The 15,000-nt window shown below is 59.1% G+C and overlaps 1 non-coding gene across 1 annotated transcript; it reads left to right on the plus strand.

Annotated features, from left to right (window-relative positions):
- Window positions 1-12,855: 12,855 nt before the first annotated feature.
- On the plus strand, window positions 12,856-12,974 carry LOC131868324 (5S ribosomal RNA). Its single transcript, XR_009366790.1, has one exon. It is a non-coding gene; the product is annotated as a 5S ribosomal RNA (ribosomal RNA).
- The last annotated feature ends 2,026 nt before the right edge of the window (window positions 12,975-15,000 follow it).

A 15,000-nucleotide genomic window follows, 5' to 3' on the forward strand; every position in this document is an offset into this window, starting at 1 on the left:
AACATCCCGTACGGAACCCGGTTACCCGAAAACCACCGCACCGTCGATGCTCGCGACAGTCATGCCGTGAGACTGTGCACCGTGCACGCGACCGAGTAAGGCCACTCAGAGACATCCATTTCCCAGGCATATGCCCCCTACGCACTTTTGGTGGTGCACCCCGCACGAACAATCCCGCCTCGACCAGCCTGAACAATTCCCCTCTCGAAGGAAGGCCTCGGCCTTAATCGTCCACGACAAACAGCTCGACGAGGCATGAAGCACCCACGGGAGCCGGAGCATGACGATGCAGAGTCTCGGTTCACAGGAGCCTGGGAAGAACATCCCGTACGGAACCCTTTACCCGAAAACATCCGAACCGCACATGCTCGCGACAGTCCTGCCGTTAGAGAATGCACCGTGCACGCGACCGAGTAAGGCCACTCAGAGACATCCATTTCCCAGGTATATGCCCCCTACGCACTTTTGGTGGCGCAACTCGCACGAACAGTCCCACCTCGACCCCGTAAACAAGCTTTTTTGCCTCGAAGAGTTCGTCGGAGACGAAGAAGCAACCTTCAGTGCAAACGTAGCACTCTTTTGTGCAACCGCCCAAACAACGCCCCCTCTACCCTCTGTCGAAACACTCGGCATTGCTGCTCCCTAAGGTGAGCTTCTCCTCATAGGCAATTCCGCTCTTATCCGGTCACGTTTGTGTGCCCGAATTTCGCAAGGCAACCTCCATGGGACATGGAAAAGACTCGAGAAGAGAGCTCGCTCACGGGAGAGAGAAGCCAAGGAGACCACGAGAGTGCTGAGAGTGGGACAGCGCTGAATAGGCGGGAGAAGCCTGCGCGTATAAACGGAGATATATATCCAATTGCAACGAAGGAACGTGCCAAAGATCGAGAACAATGGCAGAAATGCTAGTAACGTGCACTTCGGGACCAACGCATCACCGGAAGACAACCGCCAAACATCGAAAGAGTCGCGATGCTCCGCAACCTACGTGCAAAGCGGTCGCACACCGGGTAAGGGAGTGAGAGCCCCAAACATAGCTGGGCGAGGCGCTCACTCCGCTCTTTAATATCTCGTTAATACCGCCAAGGAAATGGCACAAGCACACACACACAAGCATCCTCGGAAGAGGACAGTTCGAGTGACAGGTCAAATCCAAGAGTTCCGAAGACTACCTCCAGGAACAATCGGGAACAAGACCGATTACAAGTCGTCGAGTCTGTTACTGGGCGAACACGAGATGCGCACAGGAAATCGATCAGCCCTCACAATGGCCCAAGGCCAGAGATCGGACTGCTACGATTTACCCCAACAATCATCGTGCCACTCTTCGCAGAGAGGTGATAGACGCCAACGAGCCCGCGCATAGCAATCGAGGTGTAAAAAGGGCGTTGAAGGCAGGAAGCCTGGACGAAAGAGGCTACGAGGTCACCTCGAAGCGGTCTAAGAATCGGGCGCACTTGGGGCGACTACCAGTGCCAACCCCTTATCCCGCGGTGCGTCCGACACACAGAAATTTCCAAGGCGGCCAAGGAGCCTCCCCGCATAGCAATCGGGGTGTGAGGTTACGGATGCAGCATTGATAGCAATCGAGGTGTGAGGCGAAGGATGCAGAAGTGAGAGCCGAGGGATGTAGCAGAGATAGCAATCGGGGTGTGTGATGCAGAAGAGATAGCAATCGAGGTGTGCGGTGGGAAGGGCCCAGCAGCCAGAATGCATGAAGCGACGGATGAAGCAGTGATGACAACCGGGCTGTGAGGAGAGGAGGGATGCAGCCAAGAAAGCAATCAGGGCTCGAGGCAAGGGATGCATCAAGGATAGCAATCATGTTGTGAGGCGAGATTCCAAAGGCTAAACGTGAGAGGCTGCAGGGTCGACTCAGAGAGGTCTATGCATGTGAGAGGCTGAAAGCAAGGTCGACTCGGAGCGGTCTATGCATCGGGCGCGCTTGGGGCGACTACCAGTGCCAACCCCTTATCCCGCGACGCGTCCGACAAAGAGAACGTTCCAAGGCGGCAGAGGAGGTTACCAGCCGAAGGATGCAGTAGCAATAACAGGTATAGTTCCGCGGCGGCCGAGAAGACTCACCGCATAGGAATCGGGATGCGAGGCGAGGGATGCGGCGGGAAGGCCCCGACGGCTAAACGGAAGAGGCTGCAGGGCCGCCTCGGAATGGTCCAAGCATCGGATGCGATTGGGACGACTACCAGTGCCAACCCCTTATCCCGCGATGCGTCCGATACACAGATAGTTCCAAGGCGGCCGAGGAGCCTCACCGCATATCAATCGGGGTGCGAGGCGAGGGATGGGGCGGGAAGGCCCCAACGGCTAGACGGAAGAGGCTTCAGGGCCACCTCGGAATGGTCCAAGCATCGGACGCGCTTGGGGCGACTGCCAGTGCCAACCCCTTATCCCGCGATGCGTCCGATACACAGATGGTTCCAAGGCGGCCGAGGAGCCTCACCGCATAGCAATCGGGGGTGCGAGGCGAGGGATGGGGCGGGAAGGCCCCAACGGCTAGACGGAAGAGGCTTCAGGGCCGCCTAGGAATGGTCCAAGCATCGGACACGCTTGGGGCGACTACCAGTGACAGCCCCCTATCCCGCGATGCGTCCGATACGAAGATGGTTCCAAGGCGGCCGAGGAGCCTCACCGCATAGCAATCGGGGTGCGAGGTGGGGGATGCGGCGAGATGGCCCCAACGGCTAGACGGAAGAGGCCACAGGGCCGCGTCGGAATAGTCCAAGCATCGGACGCGCTTGGGGCGACTACCAGTGACAACCCCTTATCCCGCGATGCGTCCGATACGAAGATAGTTCCAAGGCGGCCGAGGAGCCTCACCGCATAGCAATCGGGGTGCGAGGTGGGGGATGCGGCGAGATGGCCCCAACGGCTAGACGGAAGAGGCTGCAGGGCCGCCTCGGAATAGTCCAAGCATCGGACGCGCTTGGGGCCACTACCAGTGACAACCCCTTATCCCGCAATGCGTCCGATACGAAGATAGTTCCAAGGCGGCCGAAGAGCCTCACCGCATAGCAATCGGGGTGCGAGGTGGGGGATGCGGCGAGATGGCCCCAACGGCTAGACGGAAGAGGCCACAGGGCCGCCTCGGAATAGTCCAAGCATCGGACGCGCTTGGGGCGACTACCAGTGACAACCCCTTATCCCGCGATGCGTCCGATACGAAGATAGTTCCCAGGCGGCCGAGGAGCCTCACCGCATAGCAATCGGGGTGCGAGGCGAGGGATGCGGCGAGATGGCCCCAAAGGCTAGACGGAAGAGGCTGCAGGGCTGCCTCGGAATAGTCCAAGCATCGGACGCGCTTGGGGCGACTACCACTGCCAACCCCTTATCCCGCGATGCGTCCGATACACAGATAGTTCCGAGGCGGCCGAGGAGGTGGGGGATGCAGCGAGATGGCCCCAACGGCTAGACGGAAGAGGCTGCAGGGCCGCCTCGGAATAGTCCAAGCATCGGACGCGCTTGGGGCGACTACCAGTGACAACCCCTTATCCCGCGATGCGTCCGATACACAGATAGTTCCGAGGCGGCCAAGGAGCCTCACCGCATAGCAATCGTGGTGCGAGGTGGGGGATGCGGCGAGATGGCCCCAACGGCTAGACGGAAGAGGCTGCAGGGCCGCCTCGGAATGGTCCAAGCATCGGATGCGCTTGGGGCGACTACCACTGCCAACCCCTTATCCCGCGATGCGTCCGATACACAGATAGTTCCAAGGCGGCCGAGGAGCCTCACAGCATAGCAATCAGGGTGCGAGGCGAGGGATGCGGCGAGAAAGCCCCAACGGCTAGAGGGAAGAGGCTTCAGGTCCGCCTCGGAATGGTCCAAGCATCGGACGCGCTTGGGGCGACTACCAGTGACAACCCCTTATCCCGCGACGCGTCCGATACACAGATAGTTCCAAGGCGGCCGAGGAGCCTCACCGCATAGCAATCGGGGTGCGAGGCGAGGGATGCGGCGAGAAGGACCCAACGGCTACACGGAAGAGGCTTCGGGGCCGCCTCGGAATGGTCCAAGCATCGGACGCGCTTGGGGCGACTACCAGTGACAACCCCTTATCCCGCGACGCGTCCGATACACAGATAGTTCCAAGGCGGCCGAGGAGCCTCACCGCATAGCAATCGGGGTGCGAGGCGAGGGATGCGGCGAGAAGGACCCAACGGCTACACGGAAGAGGCTTCGGGGCCGCCTCGGAATGGTCCAAGCATCGGACGCGCTTGGGGCGACTACCAGTGACAACCCCTTATCCCGCGACGCGTCCGATACACAGATAGTTCCAAGGCGGCCGAGGAGCCTCACCGCATAGCAATCGGGGTGCGAGGCGAGGGATGCGGCGAGAAGGACCCAACGGCTAGACGGAAGAGGCTTCGGGTCCGCCTCGGAATGGTCCAAGCATCGGACGCGCTTGGGGCGACTACCAGTGACAACCCCTTATCCCGCGACGCGTCCGATACACAGATAGTTCCAAGGCGGCCGAGGAGCCTCACCGCATAGCAATCGGGGTGCGAGGCGAGGGATGCGGCGAGAAGGACCCAACGGCTAGACGGAAGAGGCTTCGGGTCCGCCTCGGAATGGTCCAAGCATCGGACGCGCTTGGGGCGACTACCAGTGACAACCCCTTATCCCGCGACGCGTCCGATACACAGATAGTTCCAAGGCGGCCGAGGAGCCTCACCGCATAGCAATCGGGGTGCGAGGCGAGGGATGCGGCGAGAAGGACCCAACGGCTAGACGGAAGAGGCTTCGGGTCCGCCTCGGAATGGTCCAAGCATCGGACGCGCTTGGGGCGACTACCAGTGACAACCCCTTATCCCGCGACGCGTCCGATACACAGATAGTTCCGAGGCGGCCGAGGAGCCTCACCGCATAGCAATCGGGGTGCGAGGCGAAGGATGCGGCGAGAAGGACCCAACGGCTAGACGGAAGAGGCTTCGGGTCCGCCTCGGAATGGTCTAAGCATCGGACGCGCTTGGGGCGACTACCAGTGACAACCCCTTATCCCGCGACGCGTCCGATACACAGATAGTTCCAAGGCGGCCGAGGAGCCTCACCGCATAGCAATCGGGGTGCGAGGCGAGGGATGCGGCGAGAAGGACCCAACGGCTAGACGGAAGAGGCTTCAGGGCCGCCTCGGAATGGTCCAAGCATCGGACGCGCTTGGGGCGACTACCAATGACAACCCCTTATCCCGCGACGCGTCCGATACACAGATAGTTCCGAGGCGGCCGAGGAGCCTCACCGCATAGCAATCGGGGTGCGAGGCGAGGGATGCGGCGAGAAGGACCCAACGGCTAGACGGAAGAGGCTTCAGGGCCGCCTCGGAATGGTCCAAGCATCGGACGCGCTTGGGGCGACTACCAGTGACAACCCCTTATCCCGCGACGCGTCCGATACACAGATAGTTCCGAGGCGGCCGAGGAGCCTCACCGCATAGCAATCGGGGTGCGAGGCGAGGGATGCGGCGAGAAGGACCCAACGGCTAGACGGAAGAGGCTTCAGGGCCGCCTCGGAATGGTCCAAGCATCGGACGCGCTTGGGGCGACTACCGTTGCCAACCCCTTATCCCGCGATGCGTCTGATACACAGATAGTTCCGAGGCGGCCGAGGAGCCTCACCGCATAGCAATCGGGTTGCGAGGCAGATTATTGGGAAGGGAACCCCCTGGGATGCGGCTCAAGCAGTGCCCAAAGGGACTGGAATGCGGAATCACATCGAGAGACCCAAATGCTATACGAGGGCTCAAATCGAATTATCGATTTGGCCACGACATGGACGCATCGGAACGACTACCTTTGCCGAACCACTCGCAATTGCATCCATACCGAAACCAATAGACATTTCCGTTAGAGCCCTCGCATAGCATTCGGGAATCTCGCATGCCCCTCTAAATCGACCAATGCTGGCGCTCAATGAAAATCCGAGCGCTACCACCGTTCGAGCGCCAGCATTGGTCGAGTTAGAGGGGCACGGGGGAGAATGCTCCAGTCAACACCTCCCCTATATAAGTTATTTGTCCGATTCTCGCACAACCGTAGTCTGCCTCGTCGAATCAAACAACGGTCCCAGATTCCGACTTCCGTTCCGTAGAGACCCAAAAGCTAGATGGAGGCTCGCAAGAAAGAGAGTCGGCGCATAGCAATCGGGTTTCTCGAACGTTTAGGGACCGAGCTCACTTGCGGATAGGGCAAAATCCGCCAAGCAACCCAAAAGCTAGACGGGGGCTCGAATCGAATCGCCTAGGCGGCCACAACAACGACGTGTTGGATCGACTACCAGTGCCAAACCATTCAGCAAGACTAGTCTGTGTCGAGGCCGGATAGAGATTCTCAGAGAGCGCCCGCATAGCATTTAGGAGACCTGCCGCGTCCCTCACACTCGACAAATGGTGGTGCACGTTTATAAATCCGAGCGATCCCAACCCTTTCAAGCACCAACATCGGTCGAGATAGAGGGGCACGGAGGGGGCTGCGTGAGACAACACAGTCCCCTATATAAGTTATTTGTCCGATTCTCACACATCCGAAGAATGGTCATCAAATCGGACAACAGCCCAAACTTCCGACTTCCGTCCCAGAAAGCCCAAGAGCTATCTAAAACGTTCATGGCCGGAACTCGATCGCGGCTATACCAGTCCGCCAAGCAACCCAAAAGCTAGACTGGAGCTCTAGTCGAATCACCTCTGTGGCCATTGCAAGGACGTGTTGGAGCGACTACCATTGCCGAACCATTCCGCAGGTCGAGTCCATACCAAGGCCGCATAGAGATTCACGATGAGCTCCTGCATAGCAATCAGGAGACTTGCCGTGTCCATCACAATCGATAAATCCTGGTGCAAGATTTTTGCATCCGAGCGCTCCAACCAGTCGAGCACCAGCATCAATCGACATAAACGGGCACGGGGGGAGGATGCTCGAGAACACTACCTCCCCTATATAAGTTATTTGTCCGATTCTCAAGCAGCCGAAGTCTGGTCATCGAATCGGGTCAAAGACCACAACTTCCGACTTTACCCACAATGCAAGTCATCGAATCGAACATCGGCCCCCGAGTCGGACTCCATGCGTATGTCAGGTCATCGGACCCAAATTCCGCCTTCCTGCGCATGGCGGGCCATCAATATCAACTCGGTCATCGGACCCAAACTCCGCCTTTTTGCGTATGGCACGCCTTCAAATCGGTCATCGGACCCAAATTCCGCCTTCCTGTGCATGGCGGGCCATCAACATCAACTCGGTCATCGGACCCAAATTCCGCCTTTCTGCGCATGGCACGCCATCAACTCGGTCATCGGACCCAAATTCCGCCTTCCTGTGCATGGCAGGTCATCGGACACAAATTCAGACCTCGCCAATATGCCTACGTATCGAATCGGTCATCGGACCCAACTTCCGACTTCATCCATACTGTAGGGTCTTTGAGGTTGGCGCGGTGCGCTCAACCCAGGGAGTCGACCCATCGAAGCATACACCTCCCCTATATAAGCTATTTGTCCGATTCCCACACCTGTGTAGTTTGCACCTCTGACCAGGACATCGACCCCAACTTCCGAACTCGACTGCAACGACGGCACCAGCGCCTTGGTGCGCACCTTGCGACGCACAGTCCCAACATTCGCCTTCCTGCACATGGCAGGTCATCGGACCCAAATTCCGACCTCGCGAGTATGCCTACATATCGAATCGGTCATCGGACCCAACTTCCGACTTCATCCATACCGTAGGGTCTTTGAGGTTGGCGCGGTGCGCTCAACCCGGGGAGTCGACCCAACGAAGCATACACCTCCCCTATATAAGCTATTTGTCCGATTCCCACACCTGTGTAGTTTGCACCTCCGATCAAGACATCGACCCCAACTTCCGAACTCGCCTCCAACGACCGAACCAGCGCCTTGGTGCGCACCTTGCAACGCACAGTGCCAACATTCGCCTTCCTGCACGTGGCAGGTCATCGGACCCAAATTCCGACCTCGCGAGTATGCCTACATATCGAATCGGTCATCGGACCCAACTTCCGACTTCATCCATACCGTAGGGTCTTTGAGGTTGGCGCGGTGCGCTCAACCCGGGGAGTCGACCCAACGAAGCATACACCTCCCCTATATAAGCTATTTGTCCGATTCCCACACCTGTGTAGCTTGCACCTCCGATCAGGACATCGACCCCAACTTCCGAACTCGACTAAAAAGACCGCACCAGCGCCTTGGTGTGCACCTTGCAACGCACAGTGTCAACATTCGCCTTCCTGCACATGGCAGGTCATCGGACCCAAATTCCGACCTCATGAGCATACCTACTAATCGAATTGGTCATCGGACCCAACTTCCGACTTCATCCATACCGTAGGGTCTTTGAGGTTGGCGCGGTGCGCTCAACCTGGGGAGTCGACCCATCGAAGCATACACCTCCCCTATATAAGCTATTTGTCCGATTCCGACACCTGTGTAGTTTGCACCTCCGCTCAGGACATCGACCCCAACTTCCGAACTCGCCTGCAACGACCGAACCAGCGCCTTGGTGCGCACCAAAAGTGCGCACTTTTGGAGGGCACTTTTGTGCGCTCCAAAGGTGCGCACTTTTGGAGGGCACTTTTCTGCGCTCCAAAGGTGCGCACTTTTGGAGGGCACTTTTTGGAGGGCACTTTTCTGCGCTCCAAAGGTGCGCACTTTTGGAGGGCACTTTTTGGAGGGCACTTTTCTGCGCTCCAAAGGTGCGCACTTTTGGAGGGCACTTTTTGGAGGGCACTTTTCTGCGCTCCAAAGGTGCGCACTTTTGGAGGGCACTTTTTGGAGGGCACTTTTCTGCGCTCCAAAGGTGCGCACTTTTGGAGGGCACTTTTTGGAGGGCACTTTTCTGCGCTCCAAAGGTGCGCACTTTTGGAGGGCACTTTTCTGCGCTCCAAAGGTGCGCACTTTTGGAGGGCACTTTTTGGAGGGCACTTTTCTGCGCTCCAAAGGTGCGCACTTTTGGAGGGCACTTTTTGGAGGGCACTTTTCTGCGCTCCAAAGGTGCGCACTTTTGGAGGGCACTTTTTGGAGGGCACTTTTCTGCGCTCCAAAGGTGCGCACTTTTGGAGGGCACTTTTGTGCACTCCAAAGGTGCGCACTTTTGGAGGGCACTTTTCCTGTGCTCCAAAGGTGCACACCTAGGTGAGCACCTTCGACCACACCTTGTAGCACACCAAACTCTGACTTTCGACTTCATCCGCAATGCAGGGTCTTTGAGGTTGGCGCAATGCGCACAACCAGGGGAGTCGACCCATCAAACCCAACACCTCCCCTATATAAGCTATTTGTCTGATTCTCATACATGCGTAGCCTGCAGGAGCAATTAGGACATCGACCCCAACTTTCGGCTTCTAAACGAAAACAAGGTCTTTGAGGTTGGTGTAATGCGAACAACTAGGGGAGTCAACCCATCAAACCCAACACCTCCCCTATATAAGCTATTTGTCTGATTCTCATACATGTGTAGTCTACAGGAGCAATTAGGACATCGACCCCAACTTTTGACTTCTTAACGAAAACAAGGTCTTTGAGGTTGACGTAATGCGCACAACCAGGGGAGTCGACCCATCAAACCCAACACCTCCCCTATATAAGCTATTTGTCCGATTCTCATACATGTGTAGCCTGCAGGAGCCATTAGGACATTGACCCCAACTTTTGACTTCTTAACGAAAACAAGGTCTTTGAGGTTGGCGTAATGCGCACAACCAAGGGAGTTGACCCATCAAACCCAACACCTCCCCTATATAAGCTATTTGTCTGATTCTCATACATGTGTAGCCTGCAACAACGATTAGGACATCCACCCCAACTTCTGAATTCGTCTGCGTTGACCGCACCAAAGGTGCACGCCTTGGTGCTCACCAAAATCCGACTTCCGACTTCTTCTGCTATGCGGGGTCTTTGAGGTTGGCGCAGTGCGCACAACCAGGGGAGTCAACCCACCGAATGCAACACCTCCCCTATATAAGCTATTTGTCTGATTCTCATACATGCGTAGACTGCAGCAATGATTAGGACATCCACCCCAACTTTTGACTTCTTAAACAAGACAGGGTCTTTGAAGTTGGTGCAGTGCACACAACCAGGGGAGTCGACCCATCAAACGCAACACCTCCCCTATATAAAGCTATTTGTCCGATTCTCATACGTGTAGTCTGCAGCAGCGATTAGGACATCGACCCCAACTTCCGAATTCGTTTGCATTGACCGCACCAAAGGTGCACGCCTTGGTGTGCACCCTGGAGTGCACTTTGGTGCTCACCTCGGTGCACACTTTGGTGTGCACCTCGGTGTGCACCAAAGGTGCGCACCTTGGAGCGCACCAAAGGTGTACACTTTGGAGCGCACCACATAGGGTCTTTGAGAGGTTGGCGCAGTGCGCACACCAAGGTGGGTGTTGAGGTGCGTGCCGAGGTGGGTGGGTGCTAGGGTGCGCTCCATGGTGGGTGCCAGGGTGGGTGCGTGCTAGGGTGGATTCCAAAGAGGGTCATAGGGTGGGTGCCAAGGTGGGTTGGTGATATAGTGGGTTCAAAGGTGGGTACTAGGGTGGGTTCCAAGGTGGGTCACAAGTTGGGTGCCAGGATGCGTGGGTGTTAGGTTGGGTGCCAAGGTGGGCTCCTGCGTGGGTGGGTGCTAGGGTGGGTTTCAAGGTGGACGCGAGGGCGGGTGCCAAGGTGGGTAACAAGTTGGGTGTTAGGATGGGTGAGTGCTAGAGTGGGTGCCAAGGTGGGTGGGTGCTAAGGTGGATGCCAAGGTGGTTCACAGGGTGGGTGGGTTCTAGGGTGAGTTCCAAGGTGGGTCACAGGTTCAGTGCTAGGGTGGGTGTCAAGGCGGGTGTCGAGGTGCCTGGGTGCTAGGGTGTGGATGCCAATGTGGGTCATAGGGTGGGTACTAGGGTGGGCTGCAATGTGGGTGCCAAGGTGGGTAACATGCTCGGTGGGTTCTAAATTGGGTGCCAGGGTGGGTGTGCACCCACCTTGCCCGAGGTGGGTGCCAAGGTGCCAGTGTGGGTGGGTGCTAAGGTGGATGCCAAGGTGGGTGAGAAGGTGGGTGATAGGTTGAGTGGTAGGATGGGTGGGTGCCAAGATGGGTCACAGGGTGGGTGCAAGGGTGGGTAGGTGCTAGGGTTGGTGTCAGGGTGGGTGGGTGCTAGGTTGGGTTCCAAGGTGGGTGCGAGGGTGAGTGTCAAGGTGGGTCACAGGTTAGGTGCTAGGATGGGTGAGTGCTAGGGTGCAAAGGTGCCAGGGTGGGTGCTAGGATGGGTCGATGCTAGGGTGAGTGGCAAGGTGGGTCCACAAGTGTCAAGGTGGGTGCCGAGGTGGGTGCCAAGTCGGCGACTGCTATGGTGGATGCCAAGGTGGGTCACGGGGTGGGTGCCAAGTTGCTAGGTTGGGTTCCAAGGTGGGTGCCAACGTGGGTGCTAGGGTGCGTGGGTTAAAGGGTGTGTCACAACGTGGGTGCCAGGATGGGTGCGCACCCACACTGGCCAAGACGGGTGCGGGTGCAAGGTTGGGTTCCAAGCCCGGTCACAGGCTGGGTGCTAGGATGGGTGGGTGCCAAGGTGGGCACCAGGGTGGGTGCACCCACCCTGGCCAAGGTGGGTCACGGGGTGGGTCCTAGGGTGGGTAACGGGGTGGGTACTAAGGTGCGTGCCAAGGTGGGTCATAGGGTGGGTGCCAAGGTGGGCACCAGGGTGGGTGTGCACCAACCCTAGCCAGGGTAGGTCACGGGGTGGTTGTCGGGGTGGGCGTCAAGGAGCCAAGGTGGGTGGCAAGTAGCCAAGTTGCGTGCCAAGGTGGGTGTCGGGGTGGGTGCCAAGGATCCAAGGTGGGTGCCAAGGAACCAAGGTGGGTGTCTGGGTGGGTGCCGAGGTGGGAGCCAGGGTGGGTCCCAAGGTGAGTGCAAAGGTGGGTGCCAGGGTCAAGGTGAGTGCCAATGTGGGTTCCAAGGTGCCAGGGTCAGGGTGAGTGCCAATGTGGGTTCAAAGGTGCTAAGTTGGGTGCGAGGTTGGGTGCGAGGGTGGGTGGGTGCCAAGGTGTGCTAGGTGGAAGCCCGGGTGGGTCGGCATCCCATGGGTGTCGAGTTGGGTGCCTGATGGGTGCTTCTTGTCAAGTTTTAGTCGTCGGGACTCATTTCGAGCCTTAGAGGTCGTTTCTTGTCCGGTTGCCCTGTCTTCGACCTGGGAACCCAATTTTGGTCCTCGGGTCCCATTTTTTTTTGTCTCGCATCCCACTTTTGGCCTGTGGCCTTTTCGGGGTCGATTCTCGTTTTGGGCATCAGAGCATGTTTCTTCTCCTAAAACCCAATATTTGTTTATTAAGTCTCGGAACACATTTTTGTTCTCGTGGACCCATCATGGGTCTTGGAACGCATTTGTGGTCCTTGGGTCCCATTTTGCATCCCGAAACTTGTGTTTTGGTGCTTGATCCCTATTTTGGGTGCCCACCTTGCACCAAGTGCGCACCCGGGGCAAACCGAGCGCCTTGGTGCACCGGGGCAAGATCGAGCGTGCACCCGAGGCGCCCCGAACATGCACCAAGGTGCACTCGGCCCACATGTGAGCGCAGGTCGTTGCGCCCGAGGTGGTGTGTGGGCACCGCGTTGCAGACGGGACACTGCACGCACACGACGCCCCCTCCAGGTGCACGCACGTAGGCCGGGCCGGGTGCACACCCGACGCCCTAGCAAGGTGCGCGCACCCGGGCAGGGCTCACACTTGGCGAACGGGGCGCACTTCGCGAGGGAGGGTGTGCACCTCGACGGGGGTGGGTGGCCGGGGTGGATTCGCACGTGGGTCGCGGTTTGCTAAGTACACACTGCGACAAGCTCATAACGGGTGCGATCATACCAGCGTTAGTGCACCGGATCCCATCAGAACTCCGCAGTTAAGCGCGCTTGGGCCGGAGTAGTACTGGGATGGGTGACCTCCCGGGAAGTCCCGGTGTTGCACCCTTTTTTAGTTTTTCGCCGGGCGTCGCAATGCTATTTGAATAAACCTTTTGCCCATTTGCGTTCTCGTCGGGGCCGGGCCGGGCCGGGGTGCGCTGCCCGCACTACCGCGCGCGCGGGGGCGACACCGAGCGCGCACCCGAGGCGCCCCGAGCACACAGGCCACGGTGCAACCCGGGCGTTGTGCGCGCACCCCGGTGCGCCCGAGGTGCTGCGCGCGCACCCAGGTGAAATCGGTGTGCACCTCGGCCAGTGCGCGCTCGGTCGAGTCGCGCACGTTGGCCAAGGTGCACGGTGATGTTTCTTACTCTAAGGTTCCGCACCAGACGCCCGGGACAGGTGAGCGAAGCTGGGCGGGGCCGGGTGCGCGGCCGGGGCAGGTGCACGCAGCTGGAGAGAGCTTTGGAGCACACTTCGGAGCGCACCAATGATGCGCTCCATTCAAAAGTTTCCTGAAAAGGCAAAAAAAGTTGAGATTATAGAATTTCCCACTTGAGAGATTGTAAAAAAAAAAAATTTAAAATGAAGGAAACGCGGGTGCCAAGGTGTGCGCAGCCCAGCCAAGGTGTGCGCACCAAGGCGCCCACCCTGGCGAAGGTGCACGCAAGGTGCGCACCCGAGGCAAACCGGACAATTAACCCAACTTTCGACTTCGCGCGCACCTTGGAGCGCACTTCGGAGCGCTCCTTGGTGCGCACCAATCTTGGGCACCTCGGAGTGCACCATGGCGCCCACCAAGGTGCGCACCCGGGGCAAACCGAGCTCCGACTTCGTGCGCACCTTGGAGCGCACGAAAGGTGCGCACCATGGCGCCCACCAAGGTGCGCAGCCCAGCCAAGGCGTGCGCATCAAGGTGCGCACCCTGGCGAAGGTGCGCACCCGGGGCAAACCGAGCTCCGACTTCGTGCGCACCTTGGAGCGCACAAAAGGTGCGCAACCCAGCCAAGGTGTGCGCACCCCGGTCAAACCGAGCTCCGAATCGTGCGCACCAGAGGTGCACGCCATCGTGCGCACCTTGGAGCACACTTCGGAGCCCTCCTTGGTGCGCGCCGATGTTGCGCACCTCGGAGCGCACCCGGGGAAAACAATGCAATTAACCCGACTTTCGACTTCGTGGGCACCTCGGAGCGCTCTCGGGTTCGCACCTCGGAGCACACCGAGGTGCGCACCTTTGATGCGCTGCCTTCACCAATTTCCAGAAAAGGCAAGAAAACATTGAGAAGGTGTGCGCACCGAGGTGCCCACCCTGGCGAAGGTGCACGCGAGGTGCGCACCCGGGGCAAACCGGGCTCCGACTTCGTGCACGCCGCACCTTGGAGCACACTTCGGAGCGCTCCTTGGTGCGCACCAGGGCGCGCAACCCAGCCGAGGTGCCCACCCCGGCGAAGGTGCACGCGAGGTGCGCACCCGGGGCAAACCGGGCTCCGACTTCGTGCACGCCATGGTGCCCACCGCGGCGAAGGTGCACGCGAGGTGCGCACCCGGGGCAAACCGGGCTCCGACTTCGTGCACGCCGCACCTTGGAGCACACTTCGGAGCGCTCCTTGGTGCGCACCATGGTGCCCACCAGGGCGCGCAACCCCGCCGAAGGTGCACGCGAGGTGCGCACCCGGGGCAAACCGGGCTCCGACTTCGTGCACGCCGCACCTTGGAGCACACTTCGGAGCGCTCCTTGGTGCGCACCATGGTGCCCACCAGGGCGCGCAACCCCGCCGAAGGTGCACGCGAGGTGCGCACCCGGGGCAAACCGGGCTCCGACTTCGTGCACGCCATGGTGCGCACCGCGGCGAAGGTGCGCACCCGGGGCAAACCGGGCTCCGACTTCGTGCACGCCGCACCTTGGAGCACACTTCGGAGCGCTCCTTGGTGCGCACCAGGGCGCGCAACCCAGCCGAGGTGCCCACCCCGGCGAAGGTGCACGCGAGGTGCGTACCCGGGGCAAACCGGGCTCCGACTTCGTGCACGCCGCACCTTGGAGCACACTTCGGAGCGCTCCTTGGTGCGCACCATGGTGCCCACCAGGCCGCGCA

This window comes from Cryptomeria japonica, unplaced genomic scaffold, assembly GCF_030272615.1.
Source record: "Cryptomeria japonica unplaced genomic scaffold, Sugi_1.0 HiC_scaffold_203, whole genome shotgun sequence".
Taxonomy (NCBI): Eukaryota; Viridiplantae; Streptophyta; class Pinopsida; order Cupressales; family Cupressaceae; genus Cryptomeria; species Cryptomeria japonica.